At 50.3% G+C, this 22,570-nt stretch overlaps 1 pseudogene; it reads right to left on the bottom strand.

Moving 5' to 3' along the window:
* Window positions 1–3,956: 3,956 nt before the first annotated feature.
* LOC147124879 (uncharacterized) lies at window positions 3,957–19,920 on the bottom strand (annotated as a pseudogene).
* Between the last annotated feature and the right edge of the window lie 2,650 nt (window positions 19,921–22,570).

The following is a 22,570-nucleotide window of genomic DNA, read 5'->3' on the forward strand; positions in this document are numbered from 1 at the left end:
CAAATGGCCTCCTTCTATGCTCTATCATTCTATGATTCTATGGTTTCCACTACCTTTGTGTGAAGAAGTGCTTCCTGACATCACCTTGAACGGCCTGGCTCTAATTTTAAGGTTATGCCCCCTTGTTCTGGACTCCCCCACCAGAGGAAATCGTTTCTCTCTCTACCCTATCAAATCCTTTAATTATCGTAAACGCCGTGATCAAATCACCTTTATTAATACTATAATCACCGATACCTATAATATAATCACCGATACCTATACTATAATCACGGATACCTATGCTATAATCTTCTATACTTGAGGGAATACAAGCCCAGTCTGTGCAACCTGTCCTCATAATTTAACCCTTTCTGTCCCGGTATTATTCTGGTGAATCTGTGCTGCTCCCCCTCCAAGGTCAATCTATCCTTCCTGAGGTGTGGGGCCCAGAACTGAGCACAGTGTCCAGATACGGTCTGACTAGAGCTCGGTACACCTGAAGCATAACTTCACCCCTTTGTATTCCAGCCCCTCGAGATAAAGGCCAACACTCCATTAGATTGTTTAATTTATTTATTGTACCTGTGCACTTGCTTTTAGTGATTTCTGTGCTTGGACCCCTAAATCTCTCGGCTCCTCCACAGTTCCCAGCTTCTCACCATTTAGAGAATACTCTGATTTATCTTTCTTAGGCCCAAAGTGGATAACCTCACACTTCCCCACTTTGAACTCCATCTGCCAGTTTTGCCCACTCACTATCTGTCGATGTCACTCTGCAACTTTCTGCTCCCACCTACACTGTTTACTGTGCCACCTAACTTAATGTCGTCAGCACACTTGGATACACGGCTCTCTACTCCTTCATCTAATCATTTATAAATCCAGTGAAAAGCTGAGGCCCCAGTACAGATCCCTGGAGGACACCACTAGTCACATCCTGCCAATTTGAGTACATGCCCATTATCCCTACTCTGTCTCCTACCTCCTAACCAATTCCCTACCCATTTCAATAGGTTGCCCCAATTCCATGCGCTCTCATTTTTGTTAACAGTCACTTATGTGGAACCTTATTGAATGTCTTCTGGAAGTCCATAAAAATAACATCCATAGACACTCCCTTATCTACCATTAGTTACCTCCTCAAAAAATTCAACTAGGTTTGTTAGACATGACTTCCCCTTTACAAAGCCATGCTGACTCTCTCTGAACAGTTCATGTTTGCCCAAGTGCTCATTTACTCTGTTCCTAATAACAGATTCTAGTAACTTCGCACAACAGACGTTGGACTAATAGGCCTAGAATTTCTTCATTCCTCTCTCCCACCCTTCTTAAGAAGCCTGGATTTTGTGCTCAAGTCTCTGGAATGGGACTTGAACCCACGACCTCCCGAGTCAGGGGGGGAGATTGCTACCTGCAGAGCCATGGCTGACTGCAACTGCTGAAATCACCTTAAACGAAGGTTTTAATAACGATTTGAGAAGTTGCAGCTCACTCACCTCAAAATGCCCAGCCTCACTCTGAGTAATGGCAACTCTACTCAGCTGTTTGCAGAGGTTGGTCTGCGGGGTACACCATTGGCTGCTTTGTGAACGAGGTCCCCAATTGGTCACTGACTTCGGTGACCCGTGGCAAGATTGACCTTCCAGCAACAGTGAGCGCCATCAAACAGGCCGTTCCAGCAAATTCCGCCACAAATATTTCTTTGCAAATCAAACCAGATGTGGAGTGGGAACAGTTGCTGGGTGGAAGCCGGTTAAAACTGGCCTCGAGTAAGGACAAAGGTCAATAACTGTGCAAATGCTGCCAGTCTAAAATACGAACAGAAAGTTCTGGAAATACACAGCAGGTCAGTCAGCGCCTACGCAGAGAACTTTCAAAACTGAGATTGATAGCTTTGTGTTGGGTAAGTGTATTAACGGCTACGGAACCAAGGCGGGTAGATGGAGTTAAGGTACAGATCAGCCATGATCCAATTGAATGGCGGAACAGGCTCAAGGGGCTGGATGGCCTCCTTCTCCTGCTCCTAAAAGGAGCTAAACACTTGCGGGAGAGGGGAAATTCAACTTCACAGGTCTCAAGATGAGAGTTAGCGGATTAACGCTCAATGATACACCTCGTCTGCGTTTCCGTTCAAATTGAACTTTACCGTCGGGGTGTCGGTCTTCCGCTGGAGGTGCTGCCTGGCCTCTCGCACTTTCTAATTTTATTTCATGGATGAGATATGATCGCTCCTCCCCTCCCTAAGCCGTACAGAACAACATGTGGCCAGGTACCATTGCTGCTCTTCGCTGTGCTTTGCTGATGTCAGCGAGCGTTACAATTGGCCTCAGTATGCCTGGGCGAGGGAGGCATACTGAGGGTTCACACTCTCGATTGTTACCTTGTGCTGGGAAGTGGATCGGGGGTGGGGGGGGGTGTGGTAGGGTTGTGGGGGATGTCGGGCGAGGGCAGGGTTAGACTCCCCTGTCGATGCCCTGCCCAGTCGACTAGCCTGTGGACACTCACCTGCTGAGGCTCGTGCACGAGGAATGGTGACGGGTGGTACTGGAAGGGCAGCTGGTGCCCCGGAACTGTAGCCCAGTAAACGCACCATATTCTAGTAAGGAGGGAGCAAAGGGGAGAAAATGTGGGCGGGGGGGGGTAAATTTTAAACCACCCGGCCTGTCAGGAACAGGGCAGGGTGCAGTTAATATAAGCCTGCTCCCGCTCCGTTCCCACCCACCGCCATCTTAACGGGGCCCTTTTATAAGGTGCCTGAGACGCCTGCCAGCTAAGAGGGGACCCTCATTAACATATGCTAATAAGAGGTCTTAAGAATGCCATAGGACCCAATGGCATTTTAAAGGCCTACTGAGCGAGACTCCTGCCTCGGGCTGCCCACTCGGTCAATCCTGGCAGGGGGAGGAGGAGGCCCTTTAAGTGCAGACAAACACTATCCTCAGTGAGGCCATGAGGAGCAGGAGTACCGCTTTGGGCTCCACAAGGAAACTCTGGGCCTCTGCTGTCCCAGGCTCCCTCCCCCCATTCCCACCCGGGGAACTGCCCCGCTTCCCCAGTGCCCACCACCTCCCCCTGTATCCCCCACAGCCCGTCACTTACCTCAGTGCCCGGCAGGATGAAAAGGAGCCCCAGCTGTTAAAATGGGCCGAGGCCTTTCGCAGAGTCTCTCAGGTGGGAATGCTGGCGGCTCCCCCTGTCCTTCCCCATCGGCTTCCTTTGCAGGAGTTAAAATCCACCCTAATGTTTCTAAACAATGGGCCCGGTATTCCGGCCCAGATCGAGGGCGGAGAGTGACTGGCAGATGGAATTTGGGCTGGGATTCTCTCCTTTTACTGATTGCCCATCCTGAGTTGCCCTGAGAATGAGGTGGTGGGCCTTCTTCCTGTAAAAGTTTGACGCTCTTATTGTCACAGTATTTATGTGGCTGGTCCAGTGAAGTTTTTGGTCAATGGTGACCCCCCAGGATGTTGATGGTGGGGGATTCAGCGATGGTAATGCCATTGAATGTCAAGGGGTGGTGGTTAGGCTCTCGCTTGTTGGAGATAGTCAATGCCTGGCACTTCTGTGGCGCAAATATTACCTGCCACTTATCGGCCCAAGCCTGAACGTCGTCCAGGCCTTGTTGCATATGGGCATGGACTGCTTCACTATCTGAGGAGTTGTGAATGGCACTGAACACTGTGCAGTCATCAGCGAACATCCCCATTTCTGACCTTATGTTGGAGGGAAGGTCATTGATGGAGCAGCTGAAGATGGTTGGGCCTAGGACACTGAACTGAGGAACTCCTGCAGCGATGTCCTGGGGCTGTGATGATTGACCTTCAATCACCACAACCATTTTCCTTTGTGCTAGGTATGACTCCAACCAGTGAAGAGTTTTCCCCCTGATTCCCATTGACTTCAGTTTTACTAGGGCTCCTTCATGCCACACTCAGTCAAGTGCTGCCTTGATGTCAAGGGCAGTCACTCTCACCTCACCTCTGGAATTCAGCTCCTTTGTCCATGTTTGGAACTAAGGCTGTAATGAGGTCGGGAGCAGAGTGGTCTTGGCGGAACCCAAACTGGGCATCAGTGAGCAGGTTATTGGTGAGTAAGTGCCGCTTGATAGCACTGTCGATGACACCTTCCATCACTTTGCTGATTGAGAGTAGACTGATGGGGTGGTAATTGGCTGGATTGGATTGGTCCTGCTTTTTGTGGACAGGACATACCTGGGCAATATTCCACATTGTCGGATAGATGCCAGTGTTGTAGCTGTACTAGAACAGCTTGGCTAGAGGCGCAGCTAGTTCTGGAGCACAAGTCTACAGAACGATAGCCGGGATGTTATCGTGGCCCATAGCCTTTGCTGTATCCAATGCACTGAGCCGTTGCTTGATATCACGTGGAGTGAATCGAATTGGCTGAAGACTGGCTTCTGTGATGGTGGGGACCTCAGGAGTAGGCCGATATGGATCATCCACTCGGCACATCTGGTTGAAGATGGTTGCAAACGCTTCAGCCTTGTCTTTTGCAGTCACGTGCTGGGCTCCACCATCATAAAGGATGGGGATGTTCATGTAGCCTCCTCCTCCCCTTAGTTATTTAGTGGTTCGCCACCATTCCCGACTGGATGTGGCAGGACTGCAGAGCTTTGATCTGATCCGTTGATTGTGAGATCGCTTAGCTCTGTCTATAGCATGCTGCTTCCATTGTTTAACATGCATGTCATCCTGTGTTGCAGCTTCCCCAGGTTGGCCCCTAATTTTTAAGTACGCCTGGTGCTGCTCCTGGCATGCTCTTCTACATTCCTCATTGAACCAGGGTTGGTTCCCTGGCTTAATGGTAATGGTAGAGTGAGGGATATGCTGGGCCATCAGGTTACGGATTGTGGTGGAATACAATTCTGCTGCTGCTGATGACCCACAACGCCTCATGGATGCCCAGTTTTGAGCTGCTAGATCTGTTCTGAATCTATCCCATTTAGCATGATGGTAGTGTCACACAACATGATGGAGGGTGCCCTCAGTGTGAAGATGGGAATTTGTCTCCCACAATGACTGTGCGGTGGTCACTTCTACCAAAACCGGTAGATTGGTGAGGACGAGGTCCCTCGTGTTGGTTCTCTCACCACCTGTCGCAGGCACAGACTGGCAGATATGTCCTTCAGGACTCGGCCAGCTCGGTCAGTAGTGGTGCTACCGAGCCACTCTTGGTGATGGACATTGAAGTCCCCCACCCAGAGTACATTCTCTGCCCTTGCTACTCTCAGGGCTTCTTCCAAGTGGTGTTCAACATGGCGGAGTACTGATTCATCAGCTGTGGAAGGGCGGTAGGTGGTAATCAGCAGGAGGTTTGCCCATGCTTGACCTGAAGTCATGAGACTTCATGGGGTCTGGAGTCAATGTTGAGGACTCCCAGGGCCACTCCCTCCTGACTGTATACCACTGTGCCGCCACCCCTGGTGGGTCAGTCCTGCCGGTGGGACAGGATATACGCAGGGATGGTGATGGGGCAGTTTGGGACATTGGCTGAAAGGTATGATTGTGTGAGTATGACTATGTCAGGCTATTGCTTGACTAGTCTGTGGGACAGCTCCCCCAATTTTGGCACAAGTCCCCAGATGTTGGTGAGGAGGACTTTGCAGGATTGACTAGGCTAGGTAGTCTGTGACATGTGTCTCACCTCCTGAGTCCCCAAAGCCTTTCTACCATCTACAAGGCACAAGTAAGGAGTGTGATAGAATCCTCTCCACTTGCCTGGATGAGTGCAGCTCCAACAGCACTCAAGGAGCTCGCCACCATACAGGACAAAGCAAACCCCTTGATTGGCATCCCATCCACCACCTTAAACATTCACTCCCTCCACCACCGGCACACCATGACTACAGTGTGTACCATCTACAAGATGTACTGCAGCAACTTGCCAAGGTTTCTTCAGCAGCACCTCCCAAACCCGTGACCTCTACCACCTAGAAGGAGAAGGGCAGCAGGCGCATGGGATTACCACCACCTCCAATTTCCCCTCCAAGTCATACACCATCCTGACTTGGAAGTATATCGCTGATCCTTCATTGTCACTGGGTCAAACTCCTGTAACTCCCTACCTAACAGCACTGTGGGAGTACCCTCACCACACGGACTGCCGCGGTTCAAGAAGGCGGCTCACCACCACCTTCTCTAGGGCAATTAGGGATGGGCAATAAATGCTGGCCTTGCCAGCGACGTCCACATCCTAAAAATGAATTAAAAAAATGCAACTGAGGGATTTGCTAGACCATTTCAGAGGGCAATTAAGAGTCAACCATGTTCGTTTGGGACTGGAGTCACATATGAATCAGACCGGGTAAGGACGGCAGGTTTCCTTCCCTAAAGGACAATAGTGAACCAGATGAGTTTTTATGACAAACTGACAGCTTCATGGTCACTTTTACTGGTACCAGCTGTTTATTCCCAGATTTATTAAAAACTCAATTCAAATTCTGAAAATTCCACTGTAAATTGAACTCGCGTACTTTGCATCAGTAAAATTGCGTTTTAAATGGGATTTCAAATGCTGCCCTTGTGGCTCAGATTTTAATGAGCAAGTGTTGTCCTGAGCCCTACAGGGCAGGAAAATGTCAGGTTTTAATGTTTGAGGTAGTGAGTCTCAGCCAGGGTGACGTTAGGGACAATTGGCCTCAGTGCCCTGAGGACAAGTGAACTCTTTGAGAATCAGAGCTCCCTCCGAGGACCAGAGCCCTCTCCGAGGACCAGAGCGCTCTCCGAGGACCAGAGCTCTCTCCGAGGACCAGAGCTCCCTCCGAGGACCAGAGCTCTCTCCGAGGACCAGTGCTCTCTCCGAGGACCAGAGCACTCTCCGAGGACCAGAGCTCTCTCCTAGGACCAGAGCAGTCTCCGAGGACCGGTGCTCGCTCCGAGGACCAGCGATCGCTCCAAAGACCAGTGCTCTCTCCGAGGACTGGGGCTCTCTCCGAGGACCAGAGCTCTCTCTGAGGGCCAGAGCTATCTCCGAGGACCAGTGCCTGCTCCGAGGACCAGAGCTCTCTCCGAGGACCAGAGCTGTCTCCGAGGACCGGTGCTCGCTCCGAGGACCAGAGGTCTCTCCGAGGACCAGCGATCGCTCTGAAGACCAGTGCTCTCTCCGAGGACCAGCAATCGTTCCGAAGACCAGAGCTCTCTCCGAGGACCAGCAATCGCTCTGAAGATCAGTGCTCTCTCTGAGGACCAGAGCTCTCTCCGAGATAGTGTTTGGTCTGAGGAACAGGGCTTTCTCCAAGGACCAGAGCTCTCTCCGAAGACCAGTGATGGCTCCAAAGGCCAGTGCTCTCTCTGAGGACCAGAGCTCTCTCCGAGGACCAGTGACCGCTCCGAGGACCAGAGCTCTCTCCGGGGATCAGAGCTCTCTCCGAGGAGCAGTGAACACTCTGAGGACCAGAGCTCTCTCCGAGGACCAGCGACCGCTCTGAGGACCAGTGCTCTCTCTGAGGACCAGAGCTCTCTCCGAGACCAGAGCTCTCTCTGAGGACCAGCGATCGCTCTGAAGACCAGTGCTCTCTCCGAGGACCAGCGATCGCTCCGAAGACCAGAGTTCTCTCCGAGGACCAGAGCTCTCTCCGAGGACCAGCGATCGCTCTGAAGACCAGTGCTCTCTCCGAGGACCAGAGCTCTCTCCGAGGACCAGAGTTCTCTCCGAGACCAGTGTTTGGTCTGAGGATCAGTGCTCTCGCCGAGGACCAGAGCTCTCTCCGAGGACCAGTGAACACTCCGAGGACCAGAGCTCTCTCCGAGGGCCAGCGATCGCTCTGAGGACCAGCAATCACTCCAAAATTCAGTGCTCTCTCCGAGGACCAGAGCTCCCTCCGAGGATCAGTGATCGCGCCGAGGATCAGTGCTCTCTCCAAGGACCAGCGATCGCTCCGAGGACCAGCAATCACTCCAAAATTCAGTGCTTTCTCCGAGGACCAGAGCTCTCTCCGAGGGACAGCGATCGCCCCGAGGACCAGTGAACACTCCGAGGACCAGCGATCGCTCCGAGGACCAGAGCTCTCTCCGAGGACCAGCGATCAACCGAGAACCAGTGAACACTCCGAGGACCAGTGCTCTCTCCAAGGACCAACGACCGCTCTGAGGACCAGTGCCCTCTCCGAGGACCAGTGTTCTTTCCGGGGACCAGTGCTCTCTCCGAGGACCAGAGCTCTCTCCGAGGGACAGCGATCGCCCCGAGGACCAGTGAACACTCCGAGGACCAGCGCTCTCTCCAAGGACCAGCAATCGCCCCGAGGACCAGCAATTGCTCCAAAATTCAGTGCTCTCTCCGAGGGCCAGTGATCGCTCCGAGGATCAGTGCTCTTTCCAAGGACCAGCGATCGCTCCGAGGACAAGCAATCGCTCCAAAATTCAGTGCTCTCTCCGAGGACCAGAGCTCTCTCCGAGATCCAGCAATCGCCCCAAGGACCAGTGAACACTCCGAGGATCAGTGCTCTCTCCAAGGACCAGCAATCGCTCCGAGGACCAGCAATCGCTGCACTATTCAGTGCTCTCTCTGAGGACCAGAGCTCTCTCCGAGGGCCAGTGATCGCCCCGAGGAGCAGTGAACACTCCGAGGACTAGCGCTCTCTCCGAGGACCAGCGATCGCTCCGAGGACCAGTGCCCTCTTCGAGGCCTAGTGCTCTCTCCAAGGACCAGTGACCTCTCCGAGGACCAGTGCTCTCTCCGAGGACCAGAGCTCTCTCCGGGGACCAGCGATCGCTCCGAAGACCAGAGCTCTCTCCGAGGACCAGAGCTCTCTCTGAGGACCAGCGTTCGCCCCAAGGACCAGTGAACACCCCAAGGACCAGTGCTCTCTCCGAGGACCAGTGCTCTCTCCGAGGACCAGAGCTCTCTCCGAGGACCAGCGATCGCTCCGAGGACCAGAGCTCTCTCCGAGGACCAGCGTTCGCCCCAAAGACCAGTGCTCTCTCCGAGGACCAGTGCTCTCTCCGAGGACCAGTGCTCTCTCCGAGGACCAGAGCTCTCTCCGAGGACCAGCGATCGCTCCGAGGACCAGAGCTCTCTCCGAGGACCAGCGATCAACCGAGAACCAGTGAACACTCCGAGGACCAGTGCTCTCTCCAAGGACCAACGACCGCTCTGAGGACCAGTGCCCTCTCCGAGGACCAGTGTTCTTTCCGGGGACCAGTGCTCTCTCCGAGGACCAGAGCTCTCTCCGAGGGACAGCGATCGCCCCGAGGACCAGTGAACACTCCGAGGACCAGCGCTCTCTCCAAGGACCAGCAATCGCCCCGAGGACCAGCAATTGCTCCAAAATTCAGTGCTCTCTCCGAGGGCCAGTGATCGCTCCGAGGATCAGTGCTCTCTCCAAGGACCAGCGATCGCTCCGAGGACAAGCAATCGCTCCAAAATTCAGTGCTCTCTCCGAGGACCAGAGCTCTCTCCGAGATCCATCAATCGCCCCGAGGACCAGTGAACACTCCGAGGCAGTGCTCTCTCCAAGGTCCAGCGATCGCTCCGAGGACCAGCAATCGCTCCAATATTCATTGCTCTCTCTGAGGACCAGAGCTCTCTCCGAGGGCCAGTGATCGCCCCGAGGAGCAGTGAACACTCCGAGGACTAGCGCTCTCTCCGAGGACCAGCGATCGCTCCGAGGACCAGTGCCCTCTTCGAGGCCTAGTGCTCTCTCCGAGGACCAGCGACCTCTCCGAGGACTAGTGCTCTCTCCGAGGACCAGAGCTCTCTCTGAGGACCAGCGATCGCTCCGAAGACCAGAGCTCTCTCCGAGGACCAGTGCTCTCTCCGAGGACCAGTGCTCTCTCCGAGGACCAGTGCTCTCTCCAAGGACCAGAGCTCTCTCCGAGGACCAGCGATCACTCCGAGGACCAGAGCTCTCTCCGAGGACCAGCGATCAACCGAGAACCAGTGAACACTCCGAGGACTAGTGCTCTCTCCAAGGACCAACGACCGCTCTGAGGACCAGTGCCCTCTCCGAGGACCAGTGTTCTTTCCGGGGACCAGTGCTCTCTCCGAGGTCCAGAGCTCTCTCCGAGGACCAGTGATGCTCTGAGGACCAGTGCTCTCTCCAAGGACCAGTGATGCTCTGAGGACCAGAGCTCTCTCCGAGGACCAGTGCTCATTCCGAGGACCAGAGCTGTCTTGAGAACCGGTGCTCGCTCCGAGGACCAGAGCTCTCTCCGAGGACCAGCGATCGCTCCGAAGACCAGAGCTCTCAAAGAGGACCAGAACTCTCTCTGAGGACCAGAGCTCTCTCCGAGGACCAGAGCTCTCTCCGAGGACCAGAGCTCCCTCCAAGGACCAGAGCTCTCACCGAGGATCATCGATCGCTCTGAAGACCAGTGCTCTCTCTGAGGACCAGAGCTCTCTCTGAGGACCAGCGATCGCTCCAAGGACCAGTGCTCTCTCCGAGGACCAGATCTCGCTCCGAAGACCAGCGATCGCTCCAAAGGTCAGAGCTCTCTCTGAGGTCCAGTGCTCTCTCCGAGACCCAGTGCTCTCTCCGAGGACCAGAGCTCTCCGAGGACCAGTGCTCTCTCCGAGGACCAGTGCTCGCTCCGAGGACCAGTGCAGTCTCTGAGGATCAGAACTCGCCCAAACGACCAGTGCTCACCGGGAGAGCATCCGTTGATGTTATGCAATCAGTGAAATATTCCCAATCGGCACAGTTGGAGCGTGTGAGCATAATTGTGTAACTCCCTCCCTAATCTATAACCTAAAGGTGGTAAAGGGTCTCTGGCATTGTGTGACAACACCGCATGTCTGGAGCCAGTCTTTGAATCAGTGGTAACATTCCCGCCTCTGTGTCAGAAGGTGCCGGGTTTGAACTGACGAGTGGAGGCCGCAGCTCCCTCTCGGAATTCTGGATTGATGTCAAACAAGATTCTTGCATCCAGTGGGTGACCCCACGCCCTCATCATATGATTGTACATTCACGTGAGAGAGCAGACGAGGTCTCGGTTTAACGTCTCATCTCCGACAGTGCAGCACTCATTTAGCCTAGTTTTTGTGCTCAAGTCTTTGGAGCTGGACTTGAACCCACAACCTTCTGACTCAGAGGCAAGAGTCGCACCCACTGAGACATGGCTGACACAACAAGGGAACAATGCAAAGATACAGCAACAACAACCACCTCGCAGCTTAACTTCTGATCACTGAATGAGCTTGGGCAGCTGCATGTAATAATATCCAGGCATCAACCTAACTCACCTCCCTTTTCCTGTGGCTCTCTTTTTGGTCTCCTCTAAATAGTTGTTAACAATCTACTTTCATTTCCTTTGTATTTCAATTGTAGCAGGCAACAGGATAAAGTGGGGTAAACAACATTTTGTTTAATTCATCCTTGAGATGTGGGCGTCGCTGGCAAGGCCAGCATTTATTGCCCATCCCTAGTTGCTCTTGAGAAGGTGGTGGTGAGCTGCCTCCTTGAACCGCTGCAGTCCGTGTGATGAAGGTACTCCCACCGTGCTGTTAGGGAGGGAGTTCCAGGATTTTGACCCAGCGGCGATGAAGGATCAGGATATATTTCCAAGTGATGATGGTGTGTGACCTGGAAGGGAACTTGGAGGTGGTGGTGTTCCCATGTGCCTGCTGCCCTTGTCCTAGATGGTGGAGGTTGCGGATTTGGGAGGTGCTGCTGAAGAAATTTATAAACATAACCAATGACTGACACCTGAGATTTACTGTGATACCCACATACAATGACAACAACAACAACTCGCTTTATACAGCGCCTTTAACATGGTTAAAAATTCCAAGGGGCTTCACAGGAGCGATTATCAATCAAAATTTGACACCAAGTCAAATAAGGAGATTTTAGGTCAGGTGACCAAAAGCTTGGTCAAAATGGTAGGTTTTAAGGAGCGTCTTAAAGGGGGAAAGAGAGGCAGAGAGTCGGAGAGGTTTAGGGAGGGAATTCCAGAGATTAGGGCCCAGGCAGCTGAAGGCACGGCCGCCAATCGTGGAGTGATGGAAATCGGGGATGTGCAATAGGCCAGAGTTGGAGAAGCGCCGAGATATACAGGGCTCTGAGCCAGTTGTCCGGTACGTTCTACAATGCGTATTGGGCTTGGGAGCTATCTGGAGCTTTGAGAGCAAAAGTCAATGGCCTAGAAATTGGGTTTTGGCTTAGCCAGGGCTTTAGCGCCGGAAATTAGTGCCGGCGCTAAGTTCCCTGCGCGCGCCAAAAATTCAGTGGCGCCGCGCCCAAACGGCTGCCGGCGCTACTGAAGGGTCTTAGCGCCTGGAAAAGGGCGCTAACTGCCGTTTCGCGCCGCAATTCCGGCGCTGCGGCACCCGATGCGGTGCGGCAGGCTGGGGAAGTGCAGGCCTCCTCCTTCCGTTAAGGAGGAGCTGCCTGCACCCGGCCGCGGCCCGCGCAAATCTCCTCAAAAATGAGCCCGGCACCTCGGACAAGTGCCGGGCTTGCATCAGTTCCGGGGGGGGGGGGTGGGGAGAAGTCCGGGGAGGGAGCTGCGGGCAGGCGGCCGGTGGGAAAGCGGCCGGCCGCCGCGCCTCCTTAAAGCGCCGGCGCAGACTCCGGCAGCACTCGTTTGCCGGAGTCTTAGGCCTAGAAATTCAGTGCCCTTAGCACCGGTTTTGCGGCGCTAGAGGGCCTAGCGCTGCAATTGGCGCCGGTTCCTAAATTGCCTGGGGCCCTTCCGCGGCGGTAGACCGGTAGCGCTGCGCCGGCACCGATGACGTCATCGGTGTGCGCAGCGTCCCGGTTGCCGTGGTAACCCGGCCCCAAGCCGAAATTCAGTTGCGGCCGCCTCGCCAGTGGCAGCCGCAACTAAGACTCCGGCAAACGAGTGCTGCCGGAGTCTGCGCCGGCGCTTTAAGGAGGCGTGGCGGCCGGCCGCTTTCCCGCCGGCCGCCTGCCCGCAGCTCCCTCCCTGGACTTCTCCCCACCCCCCCCCCCCCGGAACAGATGCAAGCCCGGCACTTGTCCGAGGTGCCGGGCTCATTTTTGAGGAGATTTGCGCGGGCCGCGGCCGGGTGCAGGCAGCTCCTCCTTAACGGAAGGAGGAGGCCTGCACTTCCCCAGCCTGCCGCACCGCATCGGGTGCCGCAGCGCCGGAATTGCAGCGCGAAACGGCAGTTAGCGCCCTTTTCCAGGCGCTAAGACCCTTCAGTAGCGCCGGCAGCCGTTTGGGCGCGGCGCCACTGAATTTTTGGCGCGCGCAGGGGACTTAGCGCCGGCACTAATTTCCGGCGCTAAAGCCCTGGCTAAGCCAAAACCCAATTTCTAGGCCTTAGTTGCGGCTGCCACTGGCGAGGCGGCCGCAACTGAATTTCGGCTTGGGGCCGGGTTACCACGGCAACCGGGACGCTGCGCACACCGATGACGTCATCGGTGCCGGCGCAGCGCTACCGGTCTACCGCTGCGGAAGGGCCCCAGGCAATTTAGGAACCGGCGCCAATTGCAGCGCTAGGCCCTCTAGCGCCGCAAAACCGGTGCTAAGGGCACTGAATTTCTAGGCCCCTGTCTTCACATTGAACTATTTAGGTGGCCTTTTGTTTACAGGCAATTTTTTTTTAGAATTAATGAATTTCTGCAAAACCTCAGGGCTGGGGTCAAAGGGCATTTGGCGACCCCCCTCTCACCCAGAATCCATCTCAGCTGATGGGCTGAAGGAGCAGTAGTGCCAGTGTAACCTAACTTACTGCGGTACACTCCCACACCTTGGCGTTATCCAGGTTCCTTTCTTTGACCCATCACCTGCATCTCTGGCAATATAGGGCAACTAGGAATGGGCAGTAAACAAAGCCCACATCCCATGAACGAATATAAAAAAAAGCTAATCCTTCACTGGGCAGAAAAGGAGACATCTTCAATGCCAGGAGTAAATCTTTGATCGGTGTGTACAATAGACGAAGCTGAATGCTGACCTTGTGGGCTGACATCAGTCATTAGTTCTAGTTCATTTCTCCTTTGAATTATTGGCTGTCATCTGGGCTCTGGGGTACTCTCCACTCACTAAGCAGGACTCTTCAAAGGAAGCAGGCTGTTGAAATCCAAGGGTATGAAGCACACAAGGGACTGAACACTTTACATTGAAAAGACTTTTCCCTACAATCTTGTCCTAATGGAAATGACATTACATTGATAATTGCTTTGAAGTAAGTCTCACCCCATCCCTAGCCTGGGTCCCAGCCAAGACTTAGTGCCACAATTAAAAGCGAAATGAAAAGGAAAAATTGCAGGGCTCTCGGGAAAGAGCCGGGGAGTGGGATTAATTGGAGAGCTCTTTCACAGAGCCGGCACAGGCATGATGGGCCAAATGGCCTGCTATGTTGTATGATTCTATGATCCTATGTCTTGAGATGTACAGCACTCAAACCTCACTTTAAAAGATCCTTTAAAGGAAAACTATAGTTTCCACAAATAATCTCACATGGAAAACACTGTTCTTAAATCCTGATCCCAGTAGGAAGTTAACATCAAAATTGTTTCATTTTCAGAATAAACAGAAGTGATAGTTGAGCCTTGGTGGTGTCCTGTTCCATGGGGCTTGGCCCCTTACCTCAGTTCCTCTAAAAGCCATTGGTTAATTTGGTGAAATAGCTGCGGGCTGTTTTTCATCTGATGATGATGCCATGTGCTGGGATGTCAGTGCTGGGAAATGAAACTCTTGCAGAAGGTTACAGGGTTCAGGATTCCTCTGTTGTGGTACATCATGATTGACTTTGCGAAGATTTTGTTTGTTCACGATTCATAGTAAGAATTCTGGAAAGAAAAACAAACAGGAGATCTTTGTGATCTCTGAGTAACTGGAGAGATTCATAGCTTGAAAGTACATAAGTGAAGGCAATGATAAGATGATGTAAGATGAGACCAGATACAAATAGTTAATCTGCATTATTTCACAACACATGAAAACACAGAGCAACAGTTATGATTGGACTTCATTCAATTAATACAATTTGTCTTGGTATAATAATACAAAATAATGAACACGACAAGCTTCCCCACATCAGTGGGTCATCTTAATTGATTTAAACAAAAATAACTTCTAACTACCCTCCTGGATTCTCCTTAACCTGGCCAAAACTTTCCATTGCAGCTTTCTGCTTTCAAACCCTGACCGACTCTGACTCTAATACTCCTTGTATTGAGAGCCAGATGAGAAGACCTGCTAGACAACACCTGCTGAGTACCCGGGATCAGAAACTACCCAAAACAATGGATGTTAGGTGTTTATTGATTACCAAGACAAGCTAATTAATAATAATGAACAGTCCTTGCGTAAAATTTGAAATATCTATATCAGTGTATCTTTTTTAATCTTATGTGAATACATTTGGCTTTAAAACCCCAATATTTAGATGTAACTATCTTTCCCAAATCCTTTTTGTAGAAATATGGTCACAAAGTCCCAAACCATGAAGCTCTCCCAGTGCAGTCTCCAGCTGCATATTGAATATCCCTAAGTTTTGTCTCTACTCTTCCACTCGCACGTTATTCCAAATGGTTTCCAAGAGAAAAGAGTTCTCCCTAATATGTTTATTTTATTTTCTTCCCAAAAATAATTTTTCTGCCAATCAATGTGAGGGTGTTAATGCTGGGGAATGCAGCACATGTATTTCAGGCAAATAAATTGTAAATGCATCGTAAGTGCATTGTCAATGTATCGTAAGTGTACTGTAATGCATTGCAAGTGTATAAATGCATTGTAACTGAATTACGTGTTTCCTAAGAATAGAGTAAATGCATTATAAAATACTGTGAAGGGTGCTGTAAGTACATTATACTGTAAATATATTGTAAACATTTTGTAAATGTGTTGTAAGTGTATTGTAAGTTCATCATAAGTATTGAAATTGCATGTAAGTGTATTATGTATATGTATTGTGTATTTATTGTTAATGTATTATAAATGTATTGTAGGTGTACCGTAAGTGTATTGTAATGACATTGTATTCACTCCTCATGCTGCAATGTCCTCTACATTGAGGAAACCATACACAGATTAAGGCCTGAATGTCCTCGGATGTTCAGCTGCTGTAACTTCACTGGACGTAAGGTGGAATCTCCGCTTATGTGTGTAAATGAGATTCCTGCAGCACTTTCAGCGAAGTTACGGCAACACAGCGGCAGAAACCCCGAGGATATTCAGCACCATTGCTTTATCTGCAAAAAAAATTACCTCTCAAAAAGTTCAAAAGAAAGCCACAGTAGCGTCCCCACTCAGGCCCATGGTTAAAATGGCATAATCGGAGCCCAATCGTATATTTAAAGAAGAACTCAAGCAGTTTCCAGCAGGTGTCCCTCCTGCCTGCTCAGAAGAGCAGTTTTTAAAAATTCTTCCTGGGATGTGGGCATCGCTGGCAAGGCCAGCATTTATTGCCCATCCCTAATTGCCCTTGAGAAAGTTGTGGTGAGCCGCCTTCTTGAACCACTGCAGTCTGTGTAGTGAAGGTGCTCTCACAGTGCTGTTAGGGAGGGAGTTCCAGGATTTTGACCGAGCGAAGACGAAGGATTGGCGATATACTTCTAAGTCAGGATGGTGTGTGACTTGGAGGTGGTGGTGTTCCCATGCGCCTGCTGCCCTTGTCCTTCTAGGTGGTAGAGGTCGTGGGTTTGGGAGGTGCTGTCGAAGAAGTCTTGGCGAGTTGCTGCAGTGCATCTTGTAGATGGTACACACTGCAGCCACGGTATGCTGGTGGTGGAGGGAGTCAGGAGGTGAGACACAGAATACCCAGCCTCTGACCTGCTCTTGCAGTCACAGTATTTATGTGGCTGGTCCAGTTAAGTTTCTGGTCAATGGTGATCCCCAGGATGTTGATGGTGGGGGATTTGGCGATGGTTATGCTGTTGAATGTAAAGGGGTGGTGGTTAGACTCTCTCGTGTTGGAGATAGTCATTGCCTGGCACTTGTGTGGTGCGAATGATACTTGCCACTTATCAGCCCAAACCTGAATGTTGTTCAGGTCTAGCTGCATGTGGGAATATAATGCTTCATTATCTGAGGAGTTGTGAATGGAACTGAACACTGTGCAGTCATCAGCGAACATCCCCACTTCTGTCCTTATGATGGAGGGAAGGTCATTGATGAAGCAGCTGAAGATGGTTGGGCCTAGGACACTTCCCTGAGGAACTCCTGCAGCAATGTCCTGGGGCTGAGATGATTGGCCGCCAACAACCACAATCATCTTCCTTTGTGCTAGGTATGACTCCAGTCAGTTAAAATTGAAGGCTGCAGTTAGGAGAGGGGCGTGGTGAGTTAGTCCCTGGGAAATTTAAAGGGACCTCCCACGCAATGAGTTAGTCCCTGGGCGATTTAAAGGGATCACCCATGCAATGAGTTAGTCCCTGGGCGATTTAAAGGGATCACCCATGCAATGAGTTAGTCCCCGGATGATTTAAAGGGACCACCCACACAATGAGTTAGTCCCTGGGTGATTTAAAGGGACCACCCACGCAATAGGTTAGTCCCTGGGTGATTTAAAGGGATCACCCATGCAATGAGTTAGTCCCTGGATGATTTAAAGGGACCACCCACGCAATGAGTTAGTCCCTGGGTGATTTAAAGGGGCCACCCATGCAATAGGTTAGCCCTCGGGCAAATTAAAGGGACCGCCCATGTGATGAGTTAGTGCCCGGGTGATTTAAAAGGATCGCCCATGAGATGGAAACCCTCTGGTAATATGGGATGAAATTACTAAGCTTGTGGAGAAACATAAGTTAGTCAAAGCCAGTTATCATGGTGTCTAAAAGGCAGGCCATGTTTGACTAATTTTTTGAGGGAGTAACTGGTAGAATAGATGGGGGAGAGCCAGTAGATGTGGTGTACCTGGACTTCCAAAAGGCCTTCGATAAGGTCCCACATAAAAGATTAGCATGGAAAATTGAGGCTCATGGGATAAAGGGGAAAGTTTTGGCGTGGATAGGGAACTGGCTGTCAGATAGAAAACAGAGAGTTGGAATAAACGGCTCATTTTCTGAATGGCAGGCAGTAACAAGTGGGGTACCACAGGGATCTGTCCTGGGCCCCCAGCTGTTCACAATTTACATTAATGACCTGGATCAGGGAGTCGGATGCAGCATTTCCAAATTTGCAGACGACACTAAACTAGGAGGTGGGGTGGGCTCAGAGGAAGAGACCAGGAAGCTCCAGAGCGATTTGGACAGACTGGGCGATTGGGCGGATAAATGGCAGATGCACTATAATGTGGACAAGTGCGAAGTTATCCACCTTGGGTGCAGGAACGGGAGGGCAAATTATTATTTAAATGGCAATAGATTGGGAGAGGGGGAAGTACAGAGAGACCTGGGTGTTCTTGTACACCAGTCACTGAAGGCGAGCATGCAGGTGCAACAGGCGGTCAAGAAGGCAAACGGTATGCTGGCCTTCATAGCAAAAGGGTTAGAATACAGGAACAGGGATACCTTGCTGCAGCTGTACAGGGCACTGGTGAGACCACACCTCGAGTACTGTGTACAGTTTTGGTCGCCTCATCTGAGGAAGGATGTTCTTGCCATGGAGGGGGTGCAGCGGCGATTCACCAGGCTGATACCAGGAATGGCGGGAATGACCTATGAGGAGAGACTATGTAGTTTAGGGATGTACACACTGGAGTTTAGAAGATTGAGAGGGGACCTCATAGAAGTGTATAAAATTCTGACAGGTCTAGACAGACTGGATGCAGAAGGAATGTTTCCCTTGGCGGGTGAGAACAGAACTAGAGGACATAATTTAAGGATAAGGGCTAAACCATTTAGGACAGAGATGAGGGGGAATTTCTTCACTCAGAGAGTGGTGAACCTGTGGAACTCATTGCCACAGAGGGCAGTGTACGCCAGCTCATTAAATATATTTAAGAGGGAATTAGATATATTTCTACGGGCAAAAGGGGTTAAGGGTTACGGAGAGAAGGCGGGGACGGGATACTGAATTAAAGGATCAGCCATGATCTCATTAAATGGCGGAGCAGGCACGAAGGGCCGAATGGCCTACTCCTGCTCCTATCTTCTATGTATCTATGTAATCTGATCAAATTATTTGAAGAAATAACAGAGGATCGATAAAGGAAATGCAGTGGGTGTGGTTTATCTGGATTTCAAAAAGCACTGGATGAAGTTCCATATACAAGACATGCCAATGATAAGGCAATTATGGGGAATATGGCCTCATGGATAGAGAGATGGAGGACAGAAAGCAAAGGTATGGTTAAGGAGCCACTTCTTGGCAAAGTTTCACAGGGGACTGTGTTGGGGTCACTCTTACTTATTTTATACAGAAATGATGCAGACTTGGAAATTAAGGGAACATCCAAACTTGCTTTGTTCTCCATTGTGTCAAGGACTGAGACTGCAGGAGGACATCAACAGGATGGGCAGATCATGGCACCAAAAGTTCAATTTAGAATTATGTGAAGTAACACATTTGGAACTAAGGATAGAAAGGAAATGTGGTTGACTCTTAACTACCCTCTGAAATGGCCTAGCAAGCCATTCAGTTGGATCAAACTGTTAGAAAGGAACAAAAACCAGATGGATTGTGACCTAGGCATCGATTCAGGACACATCAAAGTACACCCAGCCGACCCTACAATGGCAGCAGGTGCATGGGAATACCACCACCTCCAAGTTCCCTCAAAGTCACACACCATCCTGACTTGGACATATATTGCTGTTATATTTTTATATATATAGCGATGCCCACATCACAAGAATGAATAAAAACCAATACACCTTCATTGATAAATGGGATAGAGGAGCAGAGGGGCTTTTCAGTGCAGACACACAGCTCATTAAAGGACTCAGCATAAGTAGATAAAGCCATAAAAAGAGAAATATGAACATACACACGTATGCAAAAGGATGAACAGGAAAAGGCCCATTGGTCCATCTAGCTTGTCCCATACAATTGTGATGCCTCAAACATCACAATACCAATGCTCCCCACAAAGAACATAAGAACGTAAGAACTCACCTGGAGCCATGTAATATCCCGGGAGATGGGCGGAGAAACCTGGAAATTTCATCTCCGACCCATTTAGGTGATCAAAACTAGACCAGAAGGTCACATTGACCCTGATTTATATTACAGGGTACCTACCTCATGGATTTGTATTGAGATGCATCGAATACAGAGGGTAAGGTTGAACTAACATGAGATCTTAGGCTGCGGTTGAGTATTGTGTACAGGTTTGGGCACCACATTACAGGAATTATATAAAGCAATGTTAAAGTGCAGCATAGGTTCATTGGGAAGGTACACGGGGTGAGGTATTACATTGTGAAGAGAGTCTTGAGCACTATAGGTGAGAAATTACCTGATCGAGGTCAATAGCGTAAGAATAAGCCATTTGCTGTAAGAAGTGGCTATAACTTTGACCAAACTTAAAAAGTTCACCAAATTTAATATCCCAACATGCTTCGGGAGGTTAGTTCCTGTGGAAACTTTGTACAAAAGCTGTTAATCGGATATGGGAGCCACAGACCCCGAGCAGGAACAAATGGTTGGGCATTACAAAGAGAGAAACATCTTCAGACAAATGGTGTGAACGGTCTTGGGGCCACTGATAACAAAAGGAAAACAACTGCTGAACATTTGTCACACAGTTTGGGACATATACGCATTGGGGAGCTGGCCCAGGTTTTAAGGCTATAAGAGATGCTGTTTTAAGACACTCGGGGCTGCTACAGTTGGGGGTAACTTGGTCAGTTGCTAATTAAAGTCATACATCTAGCCATCACCGAACTGACCACTCACTGGTGTTAGTATGTATGTAGTGTTGGCTTATAATCATTTTAGCTTAAAGTAAGGGAATAAACCTGTGTATGCTTAGATATAATCAGGAGTATTATATGCAACAGTTTTGTGTGAGCTTACTTGTAACCTCTTGCTGATTTTAAGTAAAAAAATGTTTTTCACAGATTCATTGGGATTTGTGTAGTCTGCTTGATGGGTCTGAACTTTGGTAACTGTTGGATGGGTTAAAGGACAAGGGTGAATTTAAATGTCTTACAGATTTTGGCGCCTGAACAGGGACCCGTTCAGAATAGACAATGGCAAAGATAATGGATGAGTTAGTCACAAAGTATTTGGCAGGGAAGTTACCTCTCCGGGAGAGGTGGGTACGGGTCATTATTAACTGATTATCCGGTTTATGAGGCCGAACAATGGACACAAGGGTCCACATGTGGGCAGCGGATAATGAAATCTGTCTGGTTGCTAGCCTATCAAAGGCAGGTTAAGAACGACGAGTGTACAAAGATTAAGTTATGAAGGGAAATAGAGGACATGGCAGAAAACGCCAGTGATAGAGAAGCGGTGGTGAACCGAATTCTGAAGGAATTAGAAGGAGATAGAGAAAGTAAGAATAAGAAACTGGAGGAAGAAAGAAAAAGCAGAAAGAGGGAGGTAGAGTAATTAAGGAGAGCAAGAGGTAGCTCGAGGAAAAATTTGCAAAGGAAAAGGAAAGGTGGGTTAGTAAAGAACAATATCTAGAGAGCCAGTGTATCAATAATCAGAATCGGTGTGACATGTTGTCAATGAGGGAAGTAGATCAGAGGCACCGAGTGGGGCCGGCAGAAAGGGCCAATGAGAACCTGAAAGCCACATTTAGGGTTGTTCAGAAACAGGTTTCTGAAGATAGGGTTGCTCGAGCGGATCACACCGAGTGTAAAAGGAAGATTAAGGAGTTGGAGGATAAATTTCAGGTCCAGAGGGACATTGTGTGTGCCATGACCCCTTCGTCAGGAGAAGAAGGGCTGGACAATGGAGAAAGGGATAGTGAAGGTGAGGAAGGTGAAGTGGAGTTAGAGCAGGGACCAGGCTATGGCCCACCAGATGGAGTTCAGCCTCCACCTATGGCCCCAGTGCGCTAAAGGCGGTACCAGGCGCCGGCTGAGGGTGCAGAGGCAGGAGCCCTAGGACCGCTAGATCAGGAATTTATATAATAGTGAGGAATTAAGGAAAATATCCAGTGATCTGAAAAAGATGGAGTAGGGAGGGGCCCCCAAGGGCACTATTTAGAGGTAGAACAAATGGCTGCCTTAAATGGCCCTGATGAGGAGAGGAAGCATTTACTGCTGTTCACTTTAAGCCCCGGTGTTTTTGCCGGCCACCCATCAGAGAGCAATCAACATGAGGCGATTATGCAAGGTTAAATGATGGGACAAGGAAAAGGGGAACCTTTCAAAGCTTTAGCAGATGTAGAGCAGGATCCGAACAAAACCCCGGCAGCTTTTGCTGACAGGCTGTGACCCACATATCTAGCGGTCATGGGAGGGGTGCTGGGACAACTAGTGGGAGCCCCATGTAACCACTGGTTGCGCACTTTGATTTCTCACAGTCTGCCCTATCTACAAGCTGCAATGTCTGAGTTTGATCCAGAGAATGTGGGTGACAGAAATACCGAAGCTAGGGCAGTGAGGAAAATGACCCTGCGTTTCCAAGCGCGTCAGACAGATTTAAAGAATACCAAAGTAATGAATAAGCTGAAAGGCAAGGTATGTAAAATGAGAGGTGTGACCCCTCTAAAATGGCAACAGGAAGGGACCGCACCAGAAAGGGGAGGGGTCAGGAAAAGCTGCAGAAACAACAATTTAAAAGAAGTGAAAAAAAAGAGAAACTTAAAGTTGTAC

Source organism: Somniosus microcephalus, chromosome 1 (assembly GCF_052327205.1).
Source record: "Somniosus microcephalus isolate GS21.2 chromosome 1, FLI_Smic_1.0, whole genome shotgun sequence".
Classification (NCBI taxonomy): Eukaryota; Metazoa; Chordata; class Chondrichthyes; order Squaliformes; family Somniosidae; genus Somniosus; species Somniosus microcephalus.